At 41.2% G+C, this 26,338-nt stretch overlaps 1 protein-coding gene across 1 annotated transcript in view; it reads left to right on the top strand.

The window, feature by feature from the left end:
• BMP2K (BMP2 inducible kinase) overlaps window positions 1-26,338 on the top strand; it is a gene marked incomplete in the record, with an annotated part of 1,991,334 nt that overhangs the window by 925,648 nt on the left and 1,039,348 nt on the right.

The raw sequence follows: 26,338 nt of genomic DNA, 5'->3' as shown, positions 1-26,338 counted from the left end.
TTATAGCATTTACTTCTCTGAAGTCAAGACCAGTGTCAAGGACCTCTGGCTGACTAAATTTGCAGATGATCGCAAATTAGGAATGGTCATTGAATCCCCCACCGACCCTAAAGCTTTCCTGGAACTTGTTTTAGAGCTATGGATTAAAACTAAATGCCAGCAAATGCATAATTAGTATCCTTAGGGAGGTCAGCCACCCCTGGTGATCTATCCTATGACTGCCACATGTCTACAGTAGTAAGAAAATCATTCTGTGTTGTGCAACATATAAACAAAAGTATGGTGTCTAGGTCCAAGGAGGTCATTGGTGCACTGTATTCAGCATTCATCAGACCCATCGTTAAGTACAGTACCCCTCTGGTACGTACTTAACTAGGCGCATCCAACAATTGGAATGTCCACAGAGGTTCTTCACTAAAATAATACAGGGCATAAATAGCATATCCTGTGCAGACCACCTCCAAGTCCTATCCCTGTATTCTATCTCTTACGAGCTGTTGAGGGGAGATCTATGCCTGGCACACTTGGCACTGTCAGACCCCACCCTGATGGACCTCCTTCATATCCACAAAACAAACACTACCAGAATTACCCATTCTAAGGATACTAATTATGCATTTGCTGGCATTTAGTTTTAATCCATGGCTCTGAAATAAGTTATTTGTCTGTGTCAGCCCTTCCAGGAAAGCATTAGGGTCGGTGCTTCCTGAGACGGACATCTGGTGTCAAAGTCATGACCTCAAGCCAAAAAATGCATAGTCATCCCATTTGGGAAAAACAGAACACCCACGAATTACCACATAGGTGGCAGCCCCCTTAATACAGAAGAGGTAATGAGAGATTTGGGGACCCAGGTAGATAGTAATCTCTCCTTTGACAATCATATTGCCAAAGTAGACAGGAAATCCTTCTATGTGGCCCATCTAATTACTAAAGGGTTCGCATCTAGAAATAGAGATTATAGTGCCCCTCTACTCGTCGCTCATCAGACCCATCATAGAGTACAATGACCCATTTGGGATGTACCTCACAAGACACTTCCAACAGCTGGAGAGACCACAAAAGTACCTCACCAAGAGGATTGCTGGCCTATGTCCTATGCAGCCCAACTGAAAAAACTCCGGCTGTACTCAGTGGCATATCGCTTACTCAGAGGTGATCTCTGCCTGACTTACAAAGCCATGTCCAACTCAGAATTGATGGACATGTTCCACCTTAAGAAATCCAAGTCACTGCGAGCCACATGCTCTAGTGAGCTAAACCTCACCACAACAATAAATAGAACATGCTGGAGGGATAGATTCCTGTCACAGAGACTCCCCATGCTTTGGAACAAAATTCCAAACATTAGGCAGAGCCCCTTACTACCACTCTTCAAGAGAAACCTTGACAAGTGGATGGGTAACAGAAAATACACCCCTGGGATCACTTCATTGTCTCTGCTTGACAGAGGATCAGTTAATCAATGGGCAGACATACTCTGGCTAGGCTTATAAATGCCCTTGGGCAGATAGCCTAGTACCTACCTATGAATCTAAACCTTGCATGTGATATAAGTAGGACTTACTGGAGAGATGGTTATATATCCCAGAGACGACTACTTCTTTGGGACAGGCTCCCCTTCCATGTGAAGCAGAGTTCCTCCCTAACTCAATTCAAGCATAACTTGGACAACTAAATGGGGAACAGGAAATTCGTCCCTGGTTTGGCACCTATGTTTCTAATGAACACAGGCACTTTCAGATCCAGCTTGTAAATGTTTAATCTCCCAAGCACTTTCTTAAACTTATTAAGGGTACCAGAACTTGTTAGAGATTTGGGATGCATGGCTAGGCTTAAAAAGGCCTTAATTGTCTTTAGCCTAGTACACATCTATGAACCTATGAATATTGGAAAAAAACTATCAGCATGATGCTGTGAACTCCTATTCAAAATACAAGGAGACAATTTTGCTGTAATCTTCTATCTCATACTCAAATACTGTGCAGCCAAGTCTTGCTTTTGTATTCTAGATATTAGTAATTCTACATCATCTCATGTGGAACAGATGACTTGTTTCCATTTTCTGATAGTTGAGTTTTTTGTAGCTACTATAAGATCTAGGAAGATTCTTTCATATTTGCTAAATGTGTTTACTTTAGTTGTACTAATCAAAAATCAAGATGCAATAACATTAGTTTTACCTAACTAAAGTCATTCGCATATTTCTTGAAATCATTATTTTAGTAGGTCCAGTATGGACCTTTCCCAAAATGTGATGTAGATATCACCTAGTTTGTCAATTTTATATCTCTTACAAGTTGAGTTTATCTGTGCTCTGGGGAAGTATTCTAGCAAGTCTGGCTGAAATGTTAAAGATCTGGTAGCAAATGGCATTACTTGTACACATTCTTGATATACTTAGATCTCTTTTCTACTGCATTCTAAATTTGTTGGCCTTGGTTGTTTTCATTCTACAAGATGTCTTATGAAAGATGCCAGTAACTTTACCTCTGTGGTTTTGTTCATATTAGGCTAACTGTTCTGAAGGGTTATTTTAAGCCTAGCTAGTAACCTGTGGCCAGAATTAAACCCTGTGTCTTGTGCTTATGAGGTTAAGACCTTAATCATTATGCCAAACCACCATGCCATCTATAATGAACAGTTCTATCTCCTGACAACGTGTAATTTGAATTTTCTTAAAGATGTCAATGGTAGGTCAAGTATGTCTCTAGGAATCATAATGTCTATAAAGTGTCCCTATGTTAAGGGAATATTACCCTGGGTCATCTGTTTCCAATATTGCAGTGTCGTAAGTCTCCACATTTCTTATAATTTGCCCTTTGTGTACTCCCAATTCCTTACTAAATTAATGGATAAGTGCTCTTCAAGCCATTCACTCATATTAGTTTTCTGTCTTATCTCTTTAATCAGTGACATTAAATCTATAGCTGTTGTGTTATCCCTTTGTTTTCTGCAAATTGTCTTCCTTTTAAAAATCTCACAAAACGCTTTCGCATCTCTATACTTTAAAGTTAAAACTGAGTTCCTTCTAGCTTCATAGTCTGTGGATGTCCACCATTGTAAAAGTTTTAGCTTTGCTTTCATACTACTAATTTACAGTTGCCTACCTATGCTAATCTAGCAAAATTAGACCTGGAACTCAGAGTGACATAACCTGTCCGTAATTAATCATGATGTAAACATGGCTCAGTATATTTTGTCTTCTGCATTCAGAAGCAGTCTTTTAAACTATATTTGTAAAGACTGCATAACCCTTTTCTTTTCATACAAAAATATGTTCATAGACATGAAGATGCATGAGTATACTTTTTGAAAAGAAGTTTGTTTTGTGCTTTAAACATGATCTTTAATTTGGAGAGGAAGTTTGTTCCAGAGAAGGGTTAAGTGCTGCATGAAAAATCTGTCCCTCCACCTTGTTTTGCTTATTTTAAGTAGATTTAGGTCTTTGGTCCTGGTATTTTTAGGACTGTTTGATTTATGAAGGTATAAGATGTCTTGTTGTGTTGGATCCCTTAAGGTCTGATAAGTAAGGCCTACATCACACATAAGGAGGCTGTAAGTTTTTTTTTAAGCCATTGATCTTTTTAGTTTGGAGCCCCTGTGTCCTTTCCACTTTGCTTTTTGTGCCTAGTGAGCTCCATCCTAAAGGGTGCATTGCATTCTATGGTAGGCCCAATCAGTGCAGAATATAAGGGGGTATGGACTTCGTTTAATGTTGATTATAATAACGCTTTGCAAGGTTAAAAGCACTTTTTAACCTCCATTGCAACATAGTGGCAAACAAGGGGGAACCATCCACCCATGTTGCAAAATCTTTCACTGCATTATAAGCTGGAGGTGTTTAATTTGTGTCCATTTTTAGTGTACTTGTTGTTAACAGATGTTGGCTCATGCTGGACTGCTTGAGTGTTAGAGGGGAACTTGCGCATGACACCCAGTTTACAGTTATCTGCAAACTTGGTTAACCAGAGATCTTCATTTATGATTTGGATATCAGAGAAGTAGATAACAATTAGCAGAAGTTCCAAGATGGATCCTGGGGGACTCCACTGGTGACCATCGTGCTCTCTGAAGAAGCATCCCCTTTCACTGTGTAGGTTCAGTCCTTCAGACAGTTTACAGTCCATCTAATTACACACAGATCCATTTAGAGTGCATTTTGTTTATTTATTATGTTGGCATGATGTGTAGTATCAAATACTTTGACAAGGTCATGGTACTCAATACGGACAGCATGCTTATGGTCCAGTTCCTGACACTCTCTCAAAGAAGTTTTCCAGATTCATCAGACTGGATCTACTCTTGACAAAGCCAAACTGCTGGGAGTCAAGTCTGGCAAGATTTTTGGTATTCTCACAGCAAAAGTTTCTCCCGGTCGATTCTCGGCTGGAGCGCCTTCTGTGTGGAGTCTGCATGTCCTCCCCGGGGTCAAGTGGCGTTCGAAAGACATGCGTGTATGGGCGTGCCTTTGTTGAAGGTTGGACGTCGGGCTGACACCATAGAAATCGACTGCCAAAGACCGGAGTTCTGATGTGGCGACCCCTAACCGGGAAAAGCCGAAAGAAAAACAACAGTGTTAATTAGGCTGGTTATGCCAAAATTCCATGGCTTTACATATGAGACTCATCCAGAATAATGGGTCTGTAATTTCCAGGGTCATTGGGGGGCCATCCTTGTGGAGTGGCATCACCGCAGCTGTGTGCCATACATTGGGGAACAAAGGCAGTTGATAAGCTCAGATTGTATACATTAAGGAGTAGGTCTGGTAGGAGTTTAGTGTTTATAAGTCAGCTGGGTTTATTATCTGGTCCCACTGAGGGTGTATTTTTTCATTTTAGAAAGTACTTCTGTGATCTTTGTTTGCATGCTTGAAGATGTGCATGTTGTAGTGGACAGTGGTTGTAGAGGTAGCACGCACTTACACTTTCGCTTTTGTTGTCTGGAGCTATATTGCTTTGTCTGAAATGTTGGCAGTTCTCAACATTTGCCAAATGGGTCTTCTGTTCCTTCAGCCAGATTGTCACAGATCCAAATAACAGCTACTTCACTAGTTGAATGTAATGGAGTTCTCAGCTGCTGTCCACCATAATTAAAAAGATTTGCCTACTCAGCAAGGTGGCTTCACATGAACCAGGTAGAGTTGTATGCAGTCTACTAGCCTTCAGCACTTTGGAGGGAAAGCTGCACCCGGACTTCTCCAAATTTACTCTGACAACTAACTTAAACTTGTATATAAACGAGCAAGGGGGTGGACACATGCTGATATACTATGTGTAGAGAAGCAGTGAACATCTCTTTGTGAGGTATAGACAAGAGGCATCACCGTGTCAGCAGTTTACATCTTGGGAATATGCTGATAAACTCCCTTAATTTCTGTGCCTGTGTTTTGGTTCATCCTTCTAGATATTGGGCATTATGGAGATCAGCCTTTTGCCACTTGGAAAAATGTGGTACTCCCTGTTCTTCTCAGTACAGCAAAGCAGGATGGAGTTCGCAGTGGACAAAATTTGCATCCTCTGGTGGGGAGATTCATGTTAGCATCCTGCATTAATGCTGATCCTGTATCTTATCAAAAATTCCCGTAAGGAAAGACCAGCACTACATCTCATTGTCTATAGTGGCCAGTAAGAATTTGGTTTGAGGCTATTTCCTTGGTGGTGGAGGAAACCTTTCTTGTTTTTGCTATCTTGATTACCATTTGAGAACAGCTGATTCCGCCTTAAGTCCTGGCTTCTACTGTAGACCCCCCCTCCATTATGCTATACTTTCTGGTTATGGTGTCATAAATGACTGAGGTTGCTAGAAAGTATTTTGCCAGGCAGATGTGTGATACTAGGTGGAAGAGAGTGTACTTATGATTGGTTTATTACCTAATATTGTGTATCCCTCAGATCTCTAAAAGGCCAGTGGTATAGTGGTTAAGGTGTATGCCTTTCAACCACAAGGTGCAAGGCTTGATTCTCACCACTGGAAAGAGCTTTACAGATTGAAGATGTATATTTTGGGTGAGAGGTTGGCATAATGGTTAAGGTGTTTACCTTACAGACACGAGGTGCAGGGTTTGATTCTCACATGGGGTAATTGGCTAGGCTTAAAATGGCCCACAAGGGCACTTAGCCTAGTACTAATCTATGAACCTATGTCCTTTTGTTCCTCTGTTGCAGTATTCGTAACATGAGGGAGTTGCCTGCCATGATGACCCGATGGCCAGTATACAAAAAGCTTTTACTGCTAGGGGTGTATGGTACATCACATGTAGGCTGCTGTTGGACTTCTGCCATAAAAATGACGTACACACGCACACTCCTCAGAACTTCTTTGCTGCCAGTCTGGATGCTTCACCCGTCCTTACGGTTTGCTCATCAAAGTGGTTATCGTCTCAACATTTCAGTTAATTGCCCTGTTGGGGAATCCTTTCTTTACCTTTTTTATTGTGGCTAAGTTTAATGTCATCCAAGAAAGGCAAATGTAAATGTGGATGTCAGATTCCACATTTGTGCCAAAAACTTTGAGAAGTAGGTTAGCTTCCCTTTCATTTAGAGGATCAGTGCTTGAAACTCCTCATGAAGAGTGCTATGGAGGGATCCGCAGGGCCTGAGGCTGAGTTGCTTGTGAAGCGCAAGGCCAAGAAGCCTAGGCCTGAAACTTCTGATGCACCTCAGGTGGTGGACATCTCTCCCGAGGCAGTTGCTAGCCTGGAGAAATGTTCATAGCCTATGTCTGATCCACAGGCCGAGCTCCTAATGGAGGCTGCCTTGGACAAGGATAATAGCACGTCCTTGGAGGTAATGCAAGCATCCAGTATGGCTGTCCAGGGGGAGCATAGACTCGTGATCACCTCACCCAAGTTTTAGTTAGGGAGGATGTGGTTTCTGACATCATAGAAACCAGGCCTACGTCCAGTCCACTGACCCTACATAGATTGGAAGTACATGCTAAAAAGAATAAATGCTTTTATTTTGTTTATCGTCTCCCCTCGGATCCACTTCAGGATTGGAAACATTTTACAGAAAGAATTTTTAATGCCCTCATGCCTCTTAGGCCTCTCCTGGGGTTTCAGTCCTGGCCACACCCTGGGGTTATCTCTCCACAGAAAAGGGAGAGGCTTCTTCCAAGGAGGAAGCGTTTTCAGAGGATGAGTCCTTAGGTTACTCATCTCAAGTTCCCTTCCCACTGGATTGCACTTCCCTGGAGGAGTACTCCAGCGGCACTGACTCTCCAGTGGAGGAAATTACATCCAGTGAGGCCTTAGGTAAGATGAGGGAGCATTTTAAATGGAACAGATATCTGAGGGCCAAAAAAAGGTACTACAAACTACTTCAGGTAGACACTCTAGTCCCTCAGCTGTTCCTCTAGTCCTGCATGCCTTAGATGTTTTGCATCTTCTAGTAAAGCTCTGACTCACAGCCCCCCACACCTAAGAAACAAGATAGATTCTACAAGATGTCCTTCCTATATTCACATACTGCTGTATCCATAACATGGAGTTTGCCTCTGGTTGACTTGTATGTCCAGCCATTCAGCAAAAGATAAATGCTACTGCGAAGGTATGTGCAACGGCCCGCAACACTCAGCGAACATCGGCTATAAATGGACGTCAGGTATAAAGTGGACGTTAGCATGCATCTACCTCAGAACTTTTCTGCTACCTGTGTGACTGCCAGCTTCGGTCGTCGCTCGCTTGGAATAGTGACTTCATGCTTGTCTGTGGTCAGATAAGTGCCCCATATGGGTTTTTGTTACTTTCTTGCTACTGTGTTGTGGGTTAATGTCAGGTAGAAAGGGAAAGTGTCTGTGTGGAAGGCAGATTCCACATAAAGACTCACGAGCTCTGCCTTTCTGTCTAGGCCAAGACCACGACATAACACTTGTGAGATCTGTCAGATATTTGTAACTAAAACTCTTAGGAGTCATCTGGCCACTCTAAAACTTTACCTAGAGAATCAGCATTTGAAACACTTAGCTAAAGATATGGACCCGACGTTGGGAACTTTGGAGGAGCCGCCCATGAAAAAGGCCAAAAAGTCTAGGCCTGATCCTATGACTGCATCCTCTATTCCTACTGTACATCTCAACGCCGGGGATGGCCTGGAGTCCAAGTTGGAATCTGCAGACTTTCAGGCCACCAGCGCGTTGCAGAGGTAGTTGCAGGCATCTGAATCTGGAGCCGGGGTGGAACCAAAGTGATCATCTCCGAGAGCCCATGTGGAGTTTCCCAAATCGTTGTTTGGGAAGATGTTATTTCAGACATCGTAGAATGTCGACTGACGTCTGGCTTTCCTTCTTTTCATCAAATCTCAGACACTTCTGTCTCAGATACTCCCAAAAAGAAGCAGAAAACAAAACATATACTGCTCTTTCTCAGTCAACCGTACCATCAGACCAAACCCTGACTGGCAGGCCTTTACCCAAGGTCTACTTAATGCCTTCCTAGCATTACACCAGGAAACAACTCCTGCCCAGGCCCGTTCAGTTTCCACTCCAAAGAGTAAAATGTTGCCTGATATTTCCTCTGAGGAAGAGGATTCTTCAGGGGATGAATCCCTCACTTACACCTCCCAAATTGCTTCCCCAGAGTAGGAGTCTAATGAAACTGATTACCCTGGGGAAGACATTACATTTGGAGAGAGAACAGTTCAAATGAAAGACTTTTTTTAAATGAGACTGCAGTCTGGTTACTGAGACCCAAAAGAGGTATTATGACCTCTTACAAATGGAGTCCCCAAACCAGTCTGCAGTTCTACCTGCACATCTGCATTTTTGGATGCCTTTCTGGCTGCTTCTAAGGCCCCTGATTCCCAACCGCCTGCATTCAAGCATCCAGACAGATTTTAAAAAGTCCCTGAAGATGCCAAATTCCTCTTCATCTCCTCCTTCAGATCCATCAACTATTTCTGTGGCTGTAGTTAAAACATCTAAGTGTCTTCCCTCCACTTCCTTACTCCCTTCAGATAAGGAAAGTAGAATAATGGAAAGATTGGGCAAAAAAGTGTGTACCTCTGCACCCTTAGCTGTGAGAGCCATAAACCGTCAAACTCGTATGGCCAAATACACTTTGGCCCTCCTCACGGATGCCATTAAACAAATTTAGTGACCTACCTGATTCCCCCAGTAAAGCTAAGATCTGTAGTGTGCTAAATTCCTGCAGTCAAGTTACTAGACACACTATAAAGTATAGTTATGATGCAGTGGAGCCTTCAGCAAGGGCTGCGGCCTCAGGTTCTGTCATACTCCTGGCTTAGGCTACAGCCTTTACCAGATGACATATAATCTAAACTGATGGACGCATCCTTGGATAACAAAGCTTTGTTTCAACAGCTGCTGAGCTCTTTAAGACCTTTCAAACAAAGGGCAAGGAACTTCAGGATCTAAGGAACATATTTGTGTCCCCAGTTCCTTGCTTCCAAAGGAATTACCCAGCAAGAACAACCTCTTCAGTCAAAGTGCACTTTTTCTGCCTGCCTTCCTCTACTTCCTGTTTTAGCTTCTAGATTTGTGGCTAAACAATTCTTAAAAGGCATCCTTCACACAAGACCTGCTGTAACCCCCCCCCCCCCGGATCTTAATTTCATATTTGAGAAGGTGACCCTTGCTCCTTTTGAGGTGGCAGCTTCTGCTTCCTTGAAATTTTGTTCATCATGGAAAACTATTTTGCTGCTTGCACTAACCTCACTCAGAAGGGTTTCTGAACTAGAGGCCCTAATGGCTTTCCCTCCTCTCTTGGTGTTCCGCAGAGACAGAATGTCTCTCCATACCCAACCCTACCTTTATGCCTAAAGTGGTAAATGAGTTATCCCTCAACCAGTCTATTGATTTACCTACCTTTTTCCCCACTCCACAGAACTCTGCGGAGAGGATTCTGCACACCTTGGATATGCACAGACAGCTTAGGTTTTATCTTGACAAAACAAAGGATATCAGGAAATCAGACCAGTTATTTGTCTCATTTCACCCTAGAGCTTTAGGGCTCCCTGTCTCTAAACACACTATTTCCAGCTGGATCCCTGTATAGCAATTTCCTTCTGCTATGAGCACCATAGAAAGAGCCTCCCTTTTCCTTTTAAGGCACACTCTACCAGGGCTGTTGCTTCCTCTGGTGTCTTCTTCAAAGGAATGGACACACACTCTATTCTGGAGGCAACCACTTGGTCTTCAGTCCATACCTTCACCAAACATTACAAATTGAACAAAATGTCCAAATCTAGGGCAGAGTTTGCAAGGGCTGTTTTTCATGGCTTCATGGAAAGCTTCTCTGCCCCTACCTCCTTCCTTTCCTCATGAGCTTTGGTATTCTCCTTCATGTTAAGAATACTGCAACTGGATCCAAGCCTGATGAAGCCAATGGAGCAAATGGGTTACAGGGTGGGATAACTTTGGGCTTTAGGAACGATGTTTGGAGGAAAATTCCAAATGGTCAGAACATTAGCTTGGATGGCAGAAATGCCAGGTCCAGCAGCAGTTCCATTTGCTTCCCTCTACCCATTGCCAAGGTGCAATAGCCCAACAGAGACCAATCACAGAGCAGGGGAAGAACAAAAAGGAAACTACCAGTAGAGTTGAACATGAACCAGTCACTGAAAAAGATGTGGGGGGACACAGCAACGTAAATGTGCTGAACTTGTCTAAATGTCCCCTTACTCCCTCTGAACTGAGTGTACTGGGTAGGAGTTTCTCTCGTATATCCACGCAGCACAGTTATTTGATTGACAGTATTTTAGACATTAAAATGTTTGCAAGAAATATGTCACTATATATGCAGTTTGGTGAGACGAACACTATGAACTCTGTGAATACTAATATGTTTAAGAAACCAAGTCTATATATACTTGTCCCACACCCCTTGTTGGAAGCCTTTGTTAAGCTTATTGAGAATGAATTACATGAGGCTTTCAGTAATAACAAAGGTAGCTATTGTAGTAATCTAACTTCTGTGGAGAAATTGGCATTGAAAGCACTGTGTGATGATGATACTATAGCTATTAGGCCTGCCGACAAAGGTGGCTCCACTGTAGTTATGAATAGGCATGATTACTTTCGATCTATGAAGGAGATATGTGACAGTGCACATTACAATGTTGCTGTTAAAAATGATGTACATTCTCTCAAACTGAGACTAGACAATACACTAATGGAATGCTTGAATGATAAGAAAATCAACTATGAGCTGTATAAGTATTTTCTTGTTTATGACCCCCTGATCCCTGTTATACAGGGCTTACCTAAAGTCCACAAGGACAGTCTTAAACCACCAGTGAGGCCCATTGTGGCTGGTCGGGGTTGGGTTACAGAACCCTTCTCCATCTTTGTAGAGAAACACTTGTGTCGTGCTTAAGGATTCCAAGCAATTCCTTCAGAACCTGTTTGATTTCATTAAGACACAGCCCCTTAGCATGATGTATGTTCTAGTGACGATGGACGTACAGCCTTCCTTCATAATCATAATTGCACTGGCATGATATATGTTGAGAGGTATCTTAATAAGTACAGCAATTATGACCAAGCTTTACTTAAGTTATTGCAACTTAGTATAAGACTAAAAAAGGATGGCATAGCGATGGGCACGTCCAGTGCCAATAACTACGCCAATATGGTCATAGCTTGCTGGGAGGAGGGATGTCTTTTCCCCACTCCTATCTTTAAACGGTATATTCCATTTTACCATCGATTTGTGGATGATTTGCTTTTTATCTGGACAGGTGGGGTTGAAGATCTGATTGAGTTCCACCATGACCTAAATTTGACTACCAACTTTTTGAAGTTTTCTTTGATGTATTCAGAAACACGGATTAAATTCCCAGATGTACGTATAAACAGACAAGCAGATGGGTCACTGCGCACAGGAATTTATAGAAAGCCATGTTATAGGAACTCTTTGCTCCACAGACGCAGTCTGCACCCCCCACATGTGTTTAGAAACATTAAGGGACAATTAAATGGTCCTAAAGATGGTTTCAGTCAGGAACTCATTCAGCTAAGGGGCAGGCTAAGGGACAGAGGTTACATGGAAGGAGAGGTTGATGCAATACTATCCACCGTTCCTCCTCTTAGGGCCAATATACCATATTTCTCTGAACAGGATGGGGATAATGTTTGTCCTTCACCCATTGTAGCTACCAGTGTTTCTGTTCCTCTTAGCTACACTACAGATTCCAGTATGACTATGAACATAGTTGGGAAACACTGGGGTTTGTAAACCACTAACCCCAGTATCAAAAGAATAGTAGGTGATGCACCTAGATTTCTTTACAAAAAGAAGAAGAATTTGAAGAGGTTTTTGTTACCCGGACAGTCACAAGCCTGATGTGAGTGAGATTGAAGGGACTACGACACCCTGTGGTAATTACAACTTTTGTAGTTTCATAGAGACAAGTGGATCCTTTGAGCACCCTAATAATGGTCACCGGTTCAGTTTTAGGATAAGGGCTACCTGTATGTCTATGCATGTTGTTTATCTTGCTCACTGTACGCTCTGTAAAGCATTTTACGTTAGGAAAAACGATCGAACCTTAAGGGATAGAATTAGAGAACACTTATACAGCATATGCGGTGCATCTACTACCAATGCTCTCTCTAAACATGTGATCAATACTAACAACAGACATAACTTCAGGTTCTTGGTTATTGACAGAATCTATCACATCATCCCAGCATTAGAGGTGGTGACATCAGGAATCTAACTGAAACAAGGGAGGTTAGATGGATGATAAGACTTGAGAGCTGATCAAGGTAGTGGGCTTAACGAGAAAGTCCCACTCAGACCCATCTTGAAGGGACGTAGCCATAGAAGTTAAATGCTTTTTATTCTTTGCTTATTGTTATTTTAAATTTTTGTCTTTGTTCTATGACACTGATGCTTTTTTAAATACCGAATTTCTTTTTATATGCATTGTTTTGTATGCAGCCTGCAGGTATGTGTACAATTTTACGTGAGCTGTGGATTTATTACATCTTTCTCCTTTAAATGTGACCCTTAGCGTGTGATTGGTTGCTTAGTAATTGGACTGCCTATAAGTTATGGGTGCTCTCCTCCCTGTATATAAGGTCTGAGGAAGCAAAAGTGAAAGCGCTTACCTATTTTATTTGTTTGGTAATAAAACAAGTTTTTATCTTCAGCCAGTGTGTTATTCCATTGGTCGTTTTGTTTTACATTTGGATTTTTACTTTTCCAGTGGCATATTCATCCCAGTCTGTGTACATTTCTTTAATTTTTATTTTTAAATTGTTCTCAATTTCCACCATCATTCTCTTCACACCCCTCCCTGACTTCTGAACTTCACGATTAACATGCTTGCCTGAAGCTGTTTTGATCCATTTGGTGTAGCAGCATTGGAGTATATGTTTTGCAAAACACCTTTTCAAGGGGGTAACTCTGCTCTTGGGATATCAGAGCTCCAGGTCCTCATACGATAGAACTGTATTTTGGCATTTGCAGGGGGCAAGAGTTCCTTGGCACTAACCCATGACTTTTGCCAACTTTGGTTTCAGAAGATTTGCTAAACCATTCCATTCATTTCACTATTTTCTTTACTTGAGCAGAAGTCAAAGGAGCTAAAGCGAAAGAAGGTGTAGAGGGAGACCTTCACAAACCTGATGTGCACCATCAGCTCAGATTCTTCCTTATGCAGGTGCATGAGGTTAGGTAGAGCACATGGCTATTTGTTTCCTTTTCTCCAAAGCAGGAGAAGCCATCATTTGCTAAGCAAACTTTTTCTTAAGTAGAGAGTGAGCTGCATTATTTCATACCATGATGTTACAAACCACTTCTTGAAAAATGTTGTCAAGTGTCACTCCAGTAGAAACATGATGATTACACGCAGTTCTTATTCTTGGAATGTTTCCATTGTTGACATTTCCAGTGTGACTGTTTGGTCCTCTGTCAACACCCTTGTCAAGCATATCAGCCTTTGGTACTGCTGTACTTTTATATATTTGTACTTTGAGTCAGACTTGGTCTTTTTGCTGTCCTTTGATTCCTTCCACTTTGGAAATTTTATTGCTTGGGGTGCAGCCTAGTAGTTTGCCATAATAAGGAAGTGTCCCCAGTATTAAGTATTGCAAATGTGTTATTACCATATACGTTAAGTTATGAAGGGGGCCCCTCTTTGAGTTCATAATACCTTCTTGCTATCTATATATGTGTATACTAGGGTAATGGTCCTGGAGCCTTTACAAACCTAGCCCATAGGATTACCAGACCTTAGTTCCCACTGCCTCTGTTGAGTAGAGCCACCAGAGTGATCCCTGGGGTGAATTTTCCATTTTCCCATCCACTCATCAATGTTTCTCTTGAAGAGGGCCAGTGTGGTGCTCTGTTTGACATGTATGGGAAGTCTAGTCTATTCCATAGCAAGGGCAGTCTCTGGGTTATGAACCTGTCCCTCCAGCACATTCTGTTGATTGTGGTAATGAGGTTGAGGTTACTGGAGCATGTGGTACGGTGGGATTGGGACTTCTTTAGATGTAGCATTTCTAGCAGAGCTGGATCAGACATGGCTTTGTATGTCAAGCAGGGATCGCCTCAAAGTAGACTATATGAGACAGAGAATAGTTGGAATTTTTTGAGTCTGTCCATATAGGACAAGTGTTTAAGGCCTAGGATCCTCTTTGTGAGGTACTTTTGCAGCCTCTCCAGTTGTTGCAGGTGTCTAGTGAGGTACATGCTAAATGGGGCATTGTACTTGATGAGTGGCCTAATGAGGGAAGAGTAGAGGAAGACAATGACCTCTTTCTTCCTGGATGCAAAACCCTTAGTAATGAGATGTGCCACATAGAACGACTTTCTGACCACAGAGGCAATGTGGTGGTCAAAAGAGAGGCTGCTGTCAACCTGTGTTCCTAGATCTTTTATAACACCTTCTGTGTTCAGTGGACTACCATTGATGTGGTAATTCATTTGAACCGAGTTTTTCCCCAAAGGGGATGACAACACGTTTTTTGGCATTGAGCGTAAGGCCATGGCTCTGATACCAGTCGTTGGTGTCAGTGAGGCCTTTCTGTAGGATGTCAACATTACTTGGGGAGTTAATAATAGCTCCCAGCTTGCAATCGTCTGCGAACTTTGTCAGCCAGAGACCCTTTGTGTTGGCCTGGACTTCAGAGAAGTAGATACCAAACAGGAGAGGACCCAGGACCGAACCCTGTGGGATTCCACTCGTGACTGATCAGCAGTCTGACTTGGAGTCCGCTACTTTCACACGGTGGGTTCTGTCAGCCAGTTTGCAACCCACCTAATGATATAGGGCTGATTCCTAGCTTTGTGAGTTTTTCTATGATTCCTGAATGGGGAATGGTATTAAATGCCTTGGCCAGATCAAGGTAGGCTGTATGAACCACCTTGCCTTCATCCACAGCTCTGGTGACTGACTCAAAGAAGTCGATCAAGTTGAGCAGGCATGATCTACCCTTCACAAAACCAAACTGTCTGGGATCCAGAGTTTGGAGATTCCCTATATCCTTGTTTATTAGGTCCAATATGATGCATTCCATAGCTTTGCTTGTCAGACTCATCAGGCTAATGGGGCAATAGTTCTCAGGGTCTGTAGTCACTCCTCCTTTGTGGAGAGGGATGACTGTAGCAGTGTGCCATTCAGTAGGGAAAAAGCCTGATATGAGACTGTGATTGAACAGGGCACACATGTGAGAGGTGCCAGTTCACTGTGTAGTTCATGTATTGTCAGGTCCCATGGCAGCTGTATTCTTGGCCTTGAACAGTGCTGTTTTAACCTGTGCAGCAGTAATACTGGATGCTTGGCAATCTACTGGTATTGTGATTGGTCCTTTGGGGGGAGTGGGGTAAAGCTGGCACTGAATCCATTGGCCAATATATTGGCAATATGAGTTGGCTCGGTATAGGAGTTACCATTGTGCAGTAGCTCAGAGAAAATCTGGGTATTGCCATGGAGATTCTTTACATAAATATAGAAGGCCTTGTGGTTATCTTTACTATCTGCTGCAATTCTGTTTTCATAGCTAGCTTTACAGAATTTGATGAGGGATCTAAACTTTTTGTTGGGGCTGATAAGGGAGTTTTTCCAGTCTTGGGATATCACCTTATTCATAGATTTTATAGATTCATAGATTAGTACTAGGCTAACTACCCTTGTGGGCCATTTCAAGCCTAGCCAATTACCCCATGTGAAAATCAAACCCTGCACCTTGTGTCTGTAAGGTAAACACTTTAACCATTATGCCATCCTCCCACCACTTCCACATCAGTTTCCTCCTTCTGTTGTAGAATTTGTTTATGGCAGGGGACCACCAGTTTGGCTTCCTTTTTTTTTGGAGGAGAGCATCTTGGTTCTGTTGGGTATGGCGAGATCCATGCATTTGTGTACGTGTTTGTACAGTGCATTGGTGTATGATTCGGCGGTCATGCAACTATTCTCCATTTGCATGGATGCCATGAAGTTGGCCACCTCTGTTTTTAGGAGCCCAGCATTAGCTTTGTGCTTGATTGCCCCCTCCATCCATTTTACACTGTTGAAGTTCCATGTAAATAGGACAGATATTTACCTGTATATTATTTGATAGCAGTGTAAGCATCATAGCGTCCTTGTTATTTTTTGATTTACAGGACTTGACGTGATTTTTATAGCATGTGCCAGCATCAGGAATGTTTGCCACTGATCTCAGCAGATTTCAAGAAAATTTACTGAAATAAAGTTGATGGCTGTAGATGAATCCAGTGATTAACCCATCAAGTTGAGTCCACTTCTAGCTCAGTTAACTTGTAGGGATACTTTCTGTTTTCCTGCCCTTGACTAATCCTTGCTGAGACAGGTCCAGTGTTTGGAGGTTCCCTGTGTGCTGATTGTTTACTACCATGATTAGTCGTTCCATGGCTTTGCATATGCGGTTGGTCAAACTTGGGTCTGTAATTGCCTAGGTATGTGGAAGGTGTGTCCTCCCTTTTACAGAGCAATGACTGTAGCTATTCTCCATTTGCTTGGTGGAAAACCTGTATGGGGGCTGAGATTGAAAAGTATTATTAGGTGTGTGACTAAATCGTGCTTCATACTATTTAAGATGCATCTAAGGATATTGTTAGGACCCATCAATGCAGAATTTTTAACTTTTGATAGCACTTGTAGGACTTGCTCTTTTAATGATACCTGGAGCGTTCTGACAAAATGTGCGTTGCATGGTTTCCAAATAGAGAAGTATGTGTAGAGAATTTAAGTGATGTTCTCATTTTCAAGAATTTGTTTAAATGTGTAGAGCTGTAGATGTTCATCATAGTCTTCAATGTTACAGATACTGTCTTTGGAGATAGCCTGCCAGCAAGTAGCTGTAAGGTCTGCCCTGTTTTCAGAGTTGCATCTTTTACCAGTTGCTTTGCCAGCTCTCTCCCCCTCAGATTTAAAGATATCTGTGATATCACAGGAGCGTTGACAACATCATCTTCAGATCTTTCATGCCATAGTAGTAGTATGGTCATATGAACTCTAAGAATCATCAGTCCAGCAGTTGAAGGGGAAATTCTATTGCCCTTTTTTCTAACTGTTTTTATATTATTTTCTAATATCTGATAATGCTCTGAGTTAGAAGTAGTTATTTAAAAATACATTTAACCTGTATTGCTTGTGGGAAGCAAATCCTACTTAAAGATTTTCATTCCCGTTTATTATTTTGCCACAGCCTAGAGAACATATGTCTGCATTGTGCTAAGTTCAGTTTTAGGACACCCAGAAAGGAGAACAAAATCTCTCTGGGAGTTTGAAACTCAGAAGAAAGGCTGCATCTGGTACCATTTCCATAATGGCGGCCGCTAAGATTTCCCGGAGCCTTCTTCCAAAGCAAAAGCAGTCTGAAATGAGACATGAGGAGAGGTGATGGGAAAACAATTACAGTCCTTCAGATGACATTGCTTTCTCTTTTTAGCCAAAGTCTCGTGCATAGCTGCTTTGCAGGTGCCATGCATCTGGCTACTAGTACATCCCTCCAGACAGAAAACATCAACATGTTGGCCAGCTCTGAGGTGTCTGTGAGAGGGACCTGGCTTCCAGCGCTTGGTTATTAGTCAGAGTTCCCTCACATTTTTATTTGTAAGGTGGTTCCTAGAGACCAGATAAAGGGCGTGGTTGTCATCCCTTGAACTAAGCCCCCAGAGCAGTCTCCTCAGAGAAACTGAGGCACAGAGCTCCAAAGGTGGAACCAGTGCTTGCTAGCTTGCCTTAGCTTAGTTTGGGCTGAGGCTTGGTCCTTTGCAACTCTTAGGCTTCTTCAAAATAATCATTTGAGTGTTCCTAAGGCCATGGAGCTAGATTTGCCCTGTAAAAGCAGGAGGCTGAAACCTCCACTGCCCAGAAAAGCAGTTGAACTTACCTGTGTTGGCAATTTTCCTTTGACACTTGTCTGTGAGTCTGACACTGAGAATACCCTGTACTCTGTTTCATCTCTAGAGGATCTTTCCTTTGGGTTTACCCTTCACAGGATGAAGGAGAAGTTTCAGTGGGACACTCGAGACTAATCACAGTCATAGATATAGGGCTTCTTGGGGCCTGCCTGAGCCTAAAACATTAGCAGTTCCTCTAGGTGTTCTACATTAGGTCACTGTTGTAGTATTTCTAACATCTGGGACTTAACTCACAAAAATACCATCCACCCAGACAGCCTTATAAAACTCAAATTCCTTCCCACACAAAGTGTACATCTTCCCTAGGCATGTGTCAGCTTGCAGGTATAAGAGTTATGTACACCAGCACCATTTCAGAACTTTATTCCAGAGTTCATTTGTGCAGACATACGACATCATCTTTAACAGTTACTAGATTCATTCATTTAACGTTTAGGTAGCTCAGGTAGCCAAGTGCCCTGTAGGGGATTCTTTGTGTATTATTTTGTATCTTATGTCTATGTCAAAAAGAAGTGCAACTGCCATAGATGAATACCTAATTGAGACAAGGGCACTACCTGATTATTTGTCCTTGGGTAGATCATGACATTAAGCCCTGTCGGGTTTGTAAGGATTTTGCTCATAAAACCTTAGAAGTCATCTTTGAATCATTAGACAGTGTCTAGAAACAAGCTGTAGTAATTGCTGGCACATGCAACTATATCGTCTGCTTGTCGGTCTTTGGCATATGACCCTCCTGCTTAAAAGAAGCAAAGGGCTAAACCACCAAAAGAAGTAGGTGACCCATAATCTATCTCTGCTTCTACTTCTTGGACTGGAGATGAACAACTCTGTAGCACTCTTTCTCACCACAGGGACACTCGGTCAGAATCTCTCAAGCCTTCTAGCATTGGTCCTGTTGAGTCTGATATGACCTGGACTAAAGGCAAGTCTGTTGCTACTGACTTTCTTTCTAACTTTTCTTCCATTGGTTATTGGAAGACGAGTTTCCTCAAACCTAGAGTAATGATAACAGAAGGCAAAGGGTTGCTCACCAAGTTCTATTCAGAAAATAGATTGAAGGTTAGAGTAGAGGTCCATCCCTTTCAACACCTCAGGTAGATGTCCTTTGTATAAGGCAGCAGAAGTTAAAATTAATTTCCTCTCTTTGACTCCTAGGTAAGTTTCTTTTGAAAAATCTTCTGTTAATCTACACTGGCTTGCTTTAGCTCAAGGTCTGTTAAAAGCTGTTCAAGTCTCATAGCCAAGATAAACTACTCCTGTTCCTACTAAAAGAGGGCCTAGTCTTATGATGAAGAGGGGATGGATTATGGTTCTCAGATCCCTTCTCCTTAAGACTATGAGTCAGATGTGCAAGGTAGTCTTTCCTGTGACTCTTGTAATGAGGAAGTTTCTTTTGATGACACTACATCGAAGATGAAGGAATTTAAGTGAAAAGAAAGAAATATCTGATATTCAAAAGACATATATGACTATTTCTAAATGAGTGTTACTGTCAACATCAACCCCCTTTTCCCCATTTTTCTCCATGGGGTTGGAGTATCACATCAACTGCTAGCAGCTGTCTTGACTCAATGCCACTCTTCTACCTTCTTTGACCTGCATGATTGCCGCAGGTCTTCTCTTGCACAGTTCATCCGTCTCTTTGCTGGACACCCTTGATGTTCTTCGTATTTCACTGTTGCAGTCATTACATTTGGGTAATCTGCTGGCAGATTGCCCTCAGTCAGCCTGATTAACAAAGTCTTGGGTCCTGCGTCGGTTGCTGTCCCTTATTCCATGACGTCAGGAGTATAAAACATGCAGTCAATGCCATTACATCAGTCTTTCTTGCCGCACGGTGCCCGAAGCAGAAGCAGTTCGCAAGTGCCGGTCGGCCGACTCCTGAAATTTTCATTTTCGAGTTTCAGGCCCGAAGTCTTCAACTAAAAAGCTAAGTACCCCATTGGGGAAACTTTTTCTTGCTCCTTACCGATGTCAGTAAAAGTTAATAATTGCATTACTTGTGGAAAGCAAATACCTCATAAGGATTTTCATTTGTACTGTATTCCTTGCCTAGGCCCTGATCACGACGTACCTTGCTGTTGGTTCTGTGCTTTATTTAATCAATGCACTATCAAACGTTGGTGCATTTTTGCTTCTAAATATTTTGGCTCACCCCTTAATTATCCAGAAATGTCAGTTAGCAATCCGACTACTGGAATACCTAAAAAAACTCAAAGAAAAAGACAGAGACAGGTCGTTGAGGTCCAAAACTGCTGACGACGTTTTTTCTAAGCCAGTCGCCAGTTTGCCGGTACTCAGTGAGGAGCTTTCGCAGCCCCTGATACCCGCTACTTCTGATTCGCAGGTCTCTACTGAGACCCATTCAGAGTCCGGTATGCTGCGAGATGCTTCAATTATGGAACCCGCAGATGTCTCTACCTTGGATGGGTCTGGAGCCACTTTGCAAGCACCGGCTTCTGAGGGTGTTTTTAGGCCTGCAGATTTGTATATTAAACTGACGCCATCTTCAACACTAAGGCCAAAATCTCGAACTATGTCTAAAAAAACGACACCTAGGCCACATGTGCAGGCCCCTATGTCTAAAAAAACAAATAATCAAAATGGTTGAAGATTTAATTACTCTAATCAGGGGGAGCCAACCCCCCCCCCCATTCTAAGAGGCCTAGGCAAGATATTGACTGAATCGTCTGAACAGGATTCTATTTCTTCTGACTCTTCTAATGAACTAATGAATTTGTCTATACCTACTTTTGAGGACTCTGATGCAGAGGATTCCATTCCTTCTGCTTCTCCCCCTCAGGATTTTTCTTTTGGGGAAACTTTACATACTTTAAGGGAACATTTCCATTGGGAAAGTCTAAAAAGAGGCTTAGGGATTTTCTTCTTCCTCAGCATAGGCCTTTGGCTATACCTCCTGTTCTAGACATTGTTGATGTTTTTTTTCAGACTTTAGTATGGCTCCTGATTCTCTGCCTCCTGCTCCTTGTAAGCCAGACAGATACTACAGGGTTCCTGACTCCCACAAATTCCTTTTCAAAAATCCTGTTGTGGATCCTGAAACCATTTCTCAGGGCCCCAAGGGCATTAAGGCTTGTACTGCTAAAAATCCAACCCCTTCTGATAGAGATTCCAGGGCGCTGGGTAGATGGGGGGGTAAGAGGGTCTACACTTCTGCAACCTTGGCGATCAGGGCTTTAAACTGTCAATTTCATATGCAAAAATATCAGTAGCATGTCATGGGACTGCTTAAATAGAAATGATTGTGTGGAAAATAAAGATTTACAGGATCTATTGCATTCAGCTGAACAAGTTGGAAAACATACTTTGCAATGTGGTTTTGATTCTTTGGAGGCCTATTGCAGAGCTGCTGTAACTGGGTCTGTGCTAAGAAGGCATGCCTGGCTCAAAGAGCAAACTCTGCCTGATCATGTTAAAGCAAAATTGTTGGATGCTCCTTTACAACAGAACCGTCTCTTTGGTAATAAGGCTGAAGAAGTTCTAAAAAAGATGGAAGATAAAGCTAAATCTATGCAAACTGTGAAAGATTTCTTACAAGTGCAACCTCCAAGATTTAGTAGGCACTGGCCTACTAAGAACTGGTCCTTTCCAGTTCCTTCGAGAGCCACTCAAGTCAAACCCAGACATTCCAAAGGCACTAGGTTTCAGTCCCAAGGGACTTTCAGAACAAAGCAATAGGGTGCCTCCTCTTTCAAATTTGGAAACAACAAGACACTTCCCTATGGTAAGCAGTCTCAATGGCTTCCCTCTACACTTAACAAGCACTTGCCTTTTAGCCGCCCCTTTGGGGGGAAAACTGGCTCTTCATGCAAAAAACTGGCAACTTATAACCCAGGACAAATGGGTTTTAAATGTAGTATAATTGTCCAAACAGCTGCCAATGATAGAAATAAGCAAACACTAGAATACGCTGAAACACACCCGTTTAATAGCAAAGCTTTCAGGTACAAACCCTTTATCAATACTCATACAGGTTACAAATAAAATCAAACATTTAAATAGAAGCCAACAAAGCACATGACCAGCAGCCAAAGATCATGTGATGAAAATTTGTGTTTAAAAAAAATATATATATACATAAACTTTAAAATGCAATTATATCAATACTGAATGTTGTAATTTCACTAAAATAGGCTTTAGTGTAACAGTAACATTCAAGCCAGGCATCTTGTCAGCTGAAAGTCTTAAAATCCATTCAAATTCTTTTAAATCTAATAAATTGTTAAGGTCACCCCCACCCCCCCCCCCATGGATACACACACTCTATCAATGACACGAAATCTAAATTTGTGTTGATTGCCACATAAGGATATATGCCTATATAAGGCATTCCCATCATTCATTCATTCAAAATAATAACATCTTTTCTTGGCCAAGAGAGCAGATTACATCAAGAAACTTTGCTACTAGTTCTCAGAATAGACAGAAAGCCTCCTTAGACACATTGGATGATTTTCCTACTACACCTTTAAATGAAACTGCAGCTTGCAGTTTACAAGCTGATAAAAGAGTAGAAATAACTAGTGACACGCCCACTTCAGCAAGCATTAGTGAAGTAGGTGCTTCAGTTGCTGTGAATGTTACTTGTGTCTCTCCCCTTTCAGATGGAATTACTAAACAGACTAATAAATTATCGAACAAAACAGTGGCGAGTATATTTCAAAAGCGCTTTGTATTAGAGCAACCTGAAACAGTGAGGGTCCGTTCTACTTCGAGGGGAAGACAACCGACTAAGCAGTTGGTAAATGTGGGCAAACCCAAACATAACAGCCCACAGAAACAAGCAAAAATGTCACGCAAGTAGAGCACATTGATGCTCATGTTTTTTCTTTATCTAACTGTTTGGATTGTGTTAACACAGCAGATGCACATACTATAAGTAATGAAGTAAATTTGGCATGTGTTCCAAGCTTGTTGGACAAAAATTGTACTGTGAAACAACTGGAAATTATATAAGGTACTTTGAATTTAACTGACTAGTGCTTGGACAAAGTTCATTATTCCCCGTTACAAAAAGGGTTTAGCTTCATTCCTTCTTCAAAGGACAATATTGTGGGAGCTTTGATTGAGTTAAACAGTTTGTTAGGAATTTAAGCTTAAAACTTATGTTTAATAATGATTTCCATGATGTTGGTATTTGTAAAAGACGTAGTACTTTTGTACCTGTGAACCCCCCAGTAGTAACTGCTTTCCATGATTTGTGTGAGAGGGACTTACAAATGCTGTATGAGAATAAAAATAATGCTGTTAGTAAAACATATAACTTAAGTTATGGGGAAATACACAGCCCTTATGAACCTGCAAAGTAATAACGATATTGTGATTAAACAGGCAGATAAGGGAGGGGCTATCGTAATTATGAATAGGGTAAATTATCAGAATGCAGTTTTGAAATTATTAGATGATGCTGATGCTTTTAAAACTATTGTGCACGCTGATGTGAAAAAATGTATAAGTATGGTCAATATGACAATTTATGACTTACAACTTTCTAATGATATAACACTAGACTTATTTCATTTTTTTACTGTTCCTTGTCCAGTCGTCCCACAATTATATGGTTTACCCAAGATCCACAAGTCACTATCCCAACCACCGATGAGACCTATTGTTTCTGGGAAGGGGTGGTTGACTGAACCAATTTCGGTATATCTGCATAGAAGGCTGCAGCCTTTATTAGAGAAATGTGATACCATCTTGAAAGATGCACCAGATTTTATCAGAAAACTAAGAGTATGGTATAATAATATGGACAAGGATGTAGTACAGAACAATGGGCTTTTATTGGTAACTTTAGATATAACGTCCTTGTTTACAGTTATACCTAATGAGTTTGGGATAGAATCAATTCGTGAGTTTTTGAATAACTCTTCTATGTTTGCAACAAGTGACATTGAAACGTTATGTTTATTATTAAACCTAGTTTTGAATAATAATATCTTTTTATTTGATAGTCAGTTTTATATGCAAAATACTGGCATAGCTATGGGTACGCCCGTAGCTAATACGTATGCAAACTTGGTACTTTTCATATGGGAAAAGAAGTTCATAAATGACACTAGTCCATATGTCAATAATATATTATTTTATCAGCGTTTTGTGGACGATTGTTTCCTCATATGGAAAGGTGATGTGGATGGTTTGTTACAGTTTGTACACTTCTTGAATGAATCCACCACTTTCCTAAAGTTTAAAATCGAATTTTCTGATGTGTTCATTAATTTTTTAGACCTTAAAATAGGGATACAGGACAATGTAATGTACACTACAGTACATAAAAAAGTGGTAAATGCATGCAGGTACGTCCACTATACTAGCATGCATGCATGCATCACATGTATTTAATGGTATAGTTAAATCACAACTTAATAGAATATGTAGACTTAACACGAATGATAGTCTTTTCATGTCGCAGCTGGATGAAACCATTAATGAGTTCAGAAATAGTGGATATCCAGACAGCATATTAGAAACAGCTAAAATGGATACTATAAATAATAGACATTAAGGTTTAAAACCTTTATTTCTTATGGATGAACACCAGAATGAAAATATTGTAGCATATGGAAATGGTGATATCCTAAGATATGTTACAACTTTTAGTTGTATGACTAGGTTTGTAAGAAATATTATAAAGAAAAAGTGGGTTGTTTTATTGGCATCCAGTGAAATGAAATCCATTATTGGTGATAGACCATTTTTCTCTTATAAGAACATGGCAAATTTTAAATGTAAGCTTGGTTACAAGGATTTTAAAAATTCAACTGAAGTGAATAATACTAATACATATGGAACTTTAAAATGTCTCAACTGTAGTTGCTGCCCTGATATAATAGATAAAGAAAATAGCTTAGACTTTAAGCATCCGGTAAGTGGGATTATTTATAAGTTTAACCTCATGGCGACATGCACTTCAACTAATGTGATATATTTGGCTACGTGCACGTCTTGCCATTGTTTTTATGTAGGTAAGACCACAAGAAGATTAAAAGACCGTATTATTGAGCATAAGTCTGAGATACGGAGAGGGAATGATAGGAATGCCTTATATAGGCATATATCCTTATGTGGCAATCAACACAAATTTAGATTTTGTGTCATTGATAGTGTGTGTGTATCCATGAGGGGGGGGGGGTGACCTTAACAATTTATTAGATTTAAAAGAATTTGAATGGATTTTAAGACTTTCAGCTGACAAGATGCCTGGCTTGAATGTTACTGTTACACTAAAGCCTATTTTAATGAAATTACAACATTCAGTATTGAAATAATTGCATTTTAAAGTTTATGTATATATATTTTTTTTAAACACAAATTTTCATCACATGATCTTTGGCTGCTGGTCATGTGCTTTGTTGGCTTCTATTTAAATGTTTGATTTTATTTGTAACCTGTATGAGTATTGATAAAGGGTTTGTACCTGAAAGCTTTGCTATTAAACGGGTGTGTTTCAGCGTATTCTAGTGTTTGCTTATTTTTAAATGTAGTATCCCAGGGATACAGATTTCATTTGCACACGTTGCCAACTCCAAACGGATGGCCAGACCTGCCCCCAAATCAGTGGGCAGAGACCCAGAAACAAGTATTGTCCCTCATGAACATGGGGGCTATTCAGCCAGTACCAGAAGAGGAAAAGGGACAAGGTTTTTATTCAAGACTTTTCCTGGTACCCAGAAAAGACAAATCATGGCATCCATTTCTGGACTTATCTACTCTAAACACCTTTCTGGACATTCCAAAATTCAAGATGCTGACTCTTCACCAGTTACTTCCTATGCTAGGCAAAGATGCCTGGTTGGCAACTCTAGATTTAAAAGAGGCTTACCTGCATATCCCAGTCAGGGAATCTTGCAGAAGATACCTATGCTTCAATGCAGGCTACTTACATTACCAGTTCTCTGCACTGCCCTTTGGCTTATCTACTGCGCCCAGGGTCTTGACAAAGTGCCTAGCTCC

The sequence above is a fragment of the Protopterus annectens genome, chromosome 2.part0, assembly GCF_019279795.1.
Source record: "Protopterus annectens isolate FY-2018-M chromosome 2.part0, PAN1.0, whole genome shotgun sequence".
Lineage (NCBI taxonomy): Eukaryota > Metazoa > Chordata > Ceratodontiformes > Protopteridae > Protopterus > Protopterus annectens.
This window is presented reverse-complemented; position numbering and strand designations above follow the sequence as displayed.